The sequence below is a fragment of the Gossypium arboreum genome, chromosome 1 (genome assembly GCF_025698485.1).
Source record: "Gossypium arboreum isolate Shixiya-1 chromosome 1, ASM2569848v2, whole genome shotgun sequence".
Taxonomy (NCBI): Eukaryota; Viridiplantae; Streptophyta; class Magnoliopsida; order Malvales; family Malvaceae; genus Gossypium; species Gossypium arboreum.
Window position 1 is genome coordinate 70,530,544 of NC_069070.1, and position 7,604 is coordinate 70,538,147.

Consider the following 7,604-nt stretch of genomic DNA (forward strand, 5'->3'; position numbering starts at 1 on the left):
CCCGAAGTCAGCCAATGCATTATGAACATCTAAACTACCAATTAAACAAGGAATCGTAAAACTCCCTGGATCTTTCGATTTGTTGGGTAGCTTATTCTGTAATATGGCTGAGCAAACTGCATTCAACTCTACATGCAATGCCTAATCCAACTTTTGTTTGTTTGTTAGAAGCTCCCTTAAAAATTTGACTAAGTTTGGCATCTACGAGTGAGCTTCGATAAACGGTAAATTAATATATAATTTCTTTAATAGTTTAAGGAATTTACCAAATTGTTCATCTATACGGTCTTTCCTTATTGTATTGGGGTATGGCACCCTTGGTTTCTACTCTTTACTTATCGTTGTCTGGTCATTGTGGTCCACCTCACCCTTACCTTTACTTACCACAGTTTCCTGCCTCTGGTATGGTTCAGGTGCAACTAACCCTTCCTCATCTTGAATGGTAATTGCATTGATTTGCTCCCTTGGGTTAGATTCTGTGTTACTCGGCAGGCTACCTTATGGTCGTTCGGATATCAATTTAGTGAGCTGACCTATCTAATTTTTTAGCCCTTGGATCGACACTTGTTGATTTTTAAGTGCTGCCTTGGTGTTCTAAAAACGAGTTTTTGACACTGAGATGAATTTTGTTAGCATCTCCTCAAGGTTCGGCTTTTTTTCTTGTTTGTAGGGTGGTTGTTGGAAGCCCGGAGGTTGTGGTCTCTGATTCCTTTGGCCTCCCCATGAGAAATTTGGATGGTTCCTCCAACCTGCATTGTAAGTATTACTATAAGGATTTTTTTGAGATCGAGGATTATTACCCATGTAATTTAATTGCTTATTCTCTATGTTGTGGCCATAGGGTGGGTATTCTGAATTGCTTGATCCACCCCCACTTGCTTCGTACTGCATTACTAGGGGAACCTATGAAGAACTAAGAAAACCATCAATTTTCTTATTCAAGAGTTCTACCTGATTAGAGAGCATGGTGACCGAATCGATGTTATAAATGCTGGCTGTATTCGTTGGCTTTGTCCTCATGGCTTGCCACTAATAGTTATTCAGTGACATCTCCTCTATAAATTCATAGGCATCTTCAGGGGTCTTACTACTGATGGTTCCACTAGTAGCTACGTCAACCATTTGTCGAGTCGAAGGATTCAGGCCATTATGAAAGGTCTGAACCTGTAGCCAGAGTGGTAACCCATAGTGAGGGCATCTTCTCAAGTGGTCCTTGTATCTCTCCCATGCATCGTAGAGTGTTCCTAAATCCATCTACATAAAAGAAGAGATATCATTACGTAATTTAGCCATTTTAGCCGGCGGAAAATATTTTAATAAAAACTTTTCGGTCATTTGCTCCCAAGTAGTGATTAACCCCCGTGGTAACGAATTCAACCACTGTTTAGCTTTGTTTCTCAATGAAAAAGGGAATACCGAAGGCGAATAGTGTTATCAGAAACACCATTAATTTTAAATGTATCACATAGTTCCAAAAAGTTTTCCAAGTGAGCGTTGGGATCTTCGTCCTACAAACCATCAAACTGAACAAATTGTTGTATCATTTGAATTGTGTTAGGTTTCAGTTCAAAAGTATTTGCAGCTACAGCAAGTCTAACTATGCTCGATTCAGTTCCTGTTAAAGAAGGTTTAGCATAATCATACATAGTGCGCGGAGCAGGATTCTAATTAACAGTAATCGCAGGAGGTAGCAAATTTTCTATGTTTTCAGCCATCTCCTCGGTTGTGGTTGAAGTTTCGTCCTCTTGCTCTTCCCCTGTGTATCGTAAGATTCGCCTTAATTCTCTTTGGTTTTTGTGAACTGTGCGATTGATCTCACTATCAAACAGTAATGGTCCTGATAGGTTTTTTCTGGTCATAAACTAGAAAAACCTGTCAGAAGAAAGTAAATGAAGAATTAGAAAATAAAATAAAAATTTAAATTACAATAAAAGTAAAATGACTAAAGTAATAAAAATCGAGTGTTCCTAATATCCTAGTTCCCCGGCAACGGCGCCAAAAACTTGATACGTGATATTCGGGATAGGTTTTAAAGATTTATGAATGAATCGTTGTAACACCCCAAACCCGGCCTAGACATTATGGTCAAGTCTGGTGTGTCACATTGAAGTGTTTTTCAAAAACTATGTTTTCATTGAAAACCTTTCTTGATGTTTAGAAACTTTTACCATTTAAACTTGTATAAAACCTTAGCCTTATTTTTTTTATCAAAACGTGATTCATTGTAATAATCAGAACATTGTTAACAACCTTGTAAAATCTTATGGGAAACTTTGAAAACTTGTAAACCTTTATAGTGGCAGAAACATGTTATTTTAAAAATAGTTAGGTATCGAAAAATCAAACCTTCTTTGTTATGGCTTAAAGTGAATGGATACTACGTACCAGGAAGGATTCAAGAAAAGAGGAGGTGAGTCGATTAGCCTGCTTAAGTACCTAGCTCTTCCATGATCCAATCCTAGACATGCACACATCCATTGCCACACTTTAAGCTTGTTACTTGTCCACGAACAACAAATTAAGTTTAAGTCTATTTAAAATATTTATTTCCTTTGAAAACATTTACGTTGCGGAAGTTTTGCTCGGTTATCGTGATATTTTAAAATAAGTAACTTTTATAAAACGCGCCCTAGAGCTAACCAATTTTAAGGAATCAATTTAAGTGATGTGAACCTCAAGTTGAAAACGATTTAAGTAATTTAAAAACCCAAAATAAAAATAATAGAGCGACCTTATTACAACTTTAACCAAAATAGAAATAATAAAAAATAAATGCAAAATTTAAAAGGAAGCTAATTGAAACTTATTTAAAAATCAGAGATTTAATCTTCGTGGCCACTCTGAATCTCGCCCAGCTCCAAGTCTGCCAACTAGGGCTCACCTGCATGGATGGAAGAGAAAGGGGGTGAGTTTGGAAAACTCAGTGTGTATGGAAAACCCATCCAAAGCCCAAGTCAGCTCAAGCCCATTGGGCCTAAGCCCTATTCAGATAGCAACGGGCACTGGGTCGAAGCCCTTTTTAGAATACAGTTAACTGGGCCTTAGCCCCTTTTCAAATAACAGTATGGCCTGTAGGCCCATTCCAGAACAGAATAGACATATTCGTGTATGCAAGCCCAACCCAGCCTATAACCAACAGCTACACTCCACCCGTACCAGCCTTACACTCCATGTGGGGAATAGCTCAACCCACCCAGCCCTACAGTCCACAGTTGAAGCACTGCTGCTCAGATATCAGTAAGTTGAGGCAAAGCCTCCAGTACGTGGACAAGCCACTTTCAGTACTTCCTCCATCAATAATCCCAATCCCATGCATCAGATAATAATAACATAGCATGCAATAAATAGTAACAGTCAAACATGCATTCAGGTCAACCTTAACCCTAGGGGTATCTCCTAGGGGTAAATCTGTAAATTTTCCACCTATAAAGGTATTTCAGTAATTTTATCAGTTTTAGGAGTTCTCATAAATGTTACCTTCCTTACTAGTCCATTTGTCATCGCAGTAATTTATTTATCTCACTTTCACAATTTTAGCCATTGGGCCCTAAAACCCCTAATGGGCCTTACAGTGTCCATTAGCAATTTAAGCCCATTTAATTCAAGTTTTATGACCAGTTTACCGGTTTAAGCAGTTTCGATTCCACAGTCTAACAGAACATACTTATTGCCTATTTTTTTATTATTATACCCGTATGGGCCTGTAAGCCCATTGGGCCCAATTTTAGCCTATCGAGGCCCAATTACCGAAGTGCACGGAATTTCACACACGACTAACTTACCACTTTTCGATTTCAGATCTAATGATTTCTAAATGTCTTGTGAGCGTTCGCACACTCACAACCCCACGAAATACCGAAATTTCGGTATTTCGGCTTTTGCCGAATTGAACTATGAGAGGGTGTTCGATACACACATTTAGCGATGATCTCATGAGATCCCTTACGATGTCCTACAATTGATTACCACAATTCTTAGATTGCAAACCACAACAACCAATCCCAATATTCACCTACCCATATTCGAACCATGCCCCTTAAGCCTTTAGAATCTTATCGTTTTGCCGAAAACCGATGAGTAGATCTAAGTCTAGTTGTTCCAAAGATCCAAGCCTTCGATCCAACCTCTAGAAGACACTAATCACCAAAAGAAATCGTCAGTTAAAGACCCTTAAAGCCCTATACCCAAATCGACAGCCTCCCTAGATTTTAGGGACTTCAGCTTTTTCTAAGTTGTAAAATAAGACTAAATTTGAGGTGATGAGCACTTACCACTTATTCCTATTTGATTTCTACGCAGATCTGATACAGATCTATCCTCTAAACGGTAGTAGAACTCGAATCCAGGAGATCTGAAGTTTCTGCTATAAGTCCTTAAATCTATGGTATTTCAGCATTTTAAGTGGTGAAGAAGATGGCAATTTGAGGCTATAACTTTGAACTAATGTTGCCGACAGATACTAAGGGTTTAGAGAAGATAAAAGTTGATCAAAAAGAACAAAAATAACTGAAGGATTTTGGATTGGAAAAATCGGCACAAGAAGTGAGTTTTCAGGATTTCGACTTTTATGGTGATAGGCTATAAAGGTTTTGTGGAGGATGGGATCGATAGAGGAGGTGAGTAAGGTGATCAGAAGGTTTCGGCTAGAAGAAAAAGCAAAAAGAAAGAAAAAAAAATAGAGGAAAAAGAGAGAAAGAAGAACTCAGCACCAAGGAGAAGAAATTTGCGTTTTCGGCTTTTGTGAGAACTCAGAAAGGATGAATGGAAGTGAAAGCTTTCAGGTGGCTAACTCTAATTCTCCAAGACAGAAAAAGAAAAGAACCTAACCCTAATATCAACTAAAACAATCAGCCCAACCTCCCTAAGGCCCTTGCCGAAATTCACTTAAGTGATCACATGCTCGACACATGCCTAAAATTAAAAAGTAACAATATGCCTACCTTGCAACTTGAACCCTGGACCTTTAATACCTTCCCAAGCGCCATTTTTTTTAGGAACTTAGTGGCGCCACCTTGCCACTTTAGCAAGGCCTTATTTGTGTCATAATTTACAAAGTTCTTCTTAAAAGCCCACTTGACCAAGTCTCCTATTCACTTAAAATCCAACCTTGATATTTTACCGTGTTTAACTTAGGCTTGGGCCTTCTAAAGGCCCACTAACACATTTAAACACAATTCCAATATCCAGAACACCAAAATTTCAAAATTTACCTAAAATCACAGAAACCCGAAAAATCCCGAAAATCAGGGCGTTACAACTCTACACCCTTAAAGAAATTTCGGCCTCAAAATTTACCTAATCCAAATAATTGAGGGTATTGTTGACGCATAGTCTCTTCTGACTCCCAAGTATCCTCTTCCCTTCCATGATTGCGCCACAGTACTTTCACCAATGGAACCAACTTCCTTCTTAAAACTTTAACCTCTCGATCTAAAATTTGCACAGGTTCCTCCTCAAAGGTCAAATCAGTCTTTACTTCAATCTCCTCCATTGGCACAACATGTGAAGGATCCGATCGATATCGTCTCAACATGGACACATGAAATACATCATGGATTCTGTCCAATTCCGGTGGTAACTCTAATTGATATGCTACTGGCCCTACCCGTTTAAGAACCCGATAAGGCCCTATAAACCACAGACTCAGTTTGCCTTTCTTGCCGAACCTCAAGATCTTCTTCCAAGGTGAAACCTTCAAGAAAACCATATCCCCAACAACGAACTCAATCTCTTTACGCTTTAGATCTACATACGACTTCTGTCTATCAAATGCCTCATTTAATCGATCTTTTATCAACTTAACCTTACTTTCAGTATCTGCCACTAATTCGAGTTCAAGCACTTGTCGTTCACCCAACTCTGTCCAACACGTAGGCGTACAACATCTTCGCCCATAAAGTGCCTCATATGGAGCCATCTGAATACTTGTTTGGTAGCTGTTGTTGTACGTAAACTCCGCCAATGGGAAGTAGTCCTTCCAATTACCACGAGAATCGATGATACAACCTCTTAACATATCCTCCAAAACTTAAATAACCCTTTCCAACTGTCCATCTGTCTGAGGGTGAAAAGCAGTACTGAAATCCAATCGTGTACCCAACGCCTCCTGCAACTTCTGCCAGAACTAAAATGTAAACCTAGGGTCTCGATCAGAAATAATCAACACTGGCACCCCATAAAGTCGCACTATCTCCGCCACATACAACTTGGCCAACTTTACAGTGAGTAATCAGTACGAACAGGTATGAAATGGGCAGATTTCATTAACCTATCCACAATTACCCACACAGGATCTTTCTTGGTGGGTGTGTCACATGTCCGTATGAATAGGCACAAGGCCACCAGACACGCTCGTGTCACAGGCTGTGTGAAAATAGGGCATACGTATTGACTTGCACCATACAGTCGGAAACACGCTGGTGTGCCATGGCCGTGGGAAAACTAGAGGGTATACTGACTTGGGTCACACGGTCGACCACACGAACATGTGCCAGCCCGTGTGTCTCACACGGCCAGTAGACACGCCCATGTGTCTAGGCCGTGCCAAACCTATAGTGTAACATCCCTTACCCGTATCCAAGGCCGGAACAGGGTACGAGGCATTACCAGACTTAACCATACACATAGACAAAAATCGGGCCATAAAATTTCATTTATTCAAAACCTTTCGAACACATGCATAGACTCATATTTAAAGATATATAACGTGGAATAAATGAGCACTTACACATCCATAATCATGCAAAAACATGTCATTCACTTTAAACATATTTGCTTACCATCCTGTATATAATATACATTCTTACATTAACTAGAACTAGACATGCTAAATCTTATTCTCATTTTATACCATCATAGTGTTACCAATTTTTCCATTAAACATCCATATTCAAGGCAACATTACTCATTTCCATTTAATTCATGATTCACTGGCCAGCATTTAACTTACCTGATGTATTACCAATCATGCATAACAAACAAAGCTAACTATATCATCACATCAAAACATAGGACATGACATGATTAATTAAACTTACAAACCATAATGGATAAGGACCACATATCATGATCATATACGATAACTCAATGTAGACCGATACGTATGGTCAAAGTCATAATAATAATACATATCACAAACCAACTTCCTATACATGCCACTCACTTGATATTTCTAATATTTGAATTAATTCTCCCAAAAATGATAGCTTGATAGTGTGATTTTGCCTCCGACGATCTCCAACCCCGAGCTGACCTGCCAAAACTGAAGAAGTAGAGAGGAGGGATAAGCTTTACGCTTAGTAAGTCCATATGAAGTTAATAAGCAATTACCCACATGTTTTTTTTTAAGGTAAAACATCATAATTGTACAATTTACTCTTGTTCAGGTTAAGCTGTTTTACCGAGTTACAGTTACTAATTCATTTATATCTGGAGCTACGAGACTCCAAATTAAGTTTTGTTAATTTTCGTTGAAACTAGACTCATATACCTTTCCCCCATAAAATTTCCAGAATTTTTGGTTTATCAAATTAGTACTGTTTATTCATTAAAGTTTCCCCTATTTTGCTATCCAATAGTTCTGACCTCTCTTCACTAAAAATTAT

At 38.7% G+C, this 7,604-nt stretch overlaps 1 non-coding gene across 1 annotated transcript; it reads left to right on the plus strand.

Annotated features, from left to right (window-relative positions):
- The first annotated feature begins 1,180 nt into the window (after positions 1-1,180).
- LOC128282521 (small nucleolar RNA R71) lies at positions 1,181-1,287 on the plus strand. The gene has a single exon (XR_008272817.1). It is a non-coding gene; the product is annotated as a small nucleolar RNA R71 (small nucleolar RNA).
- The last annotated feature ends 6,317 nt before the right edge of the window (positions 1,288-7,604 follow it).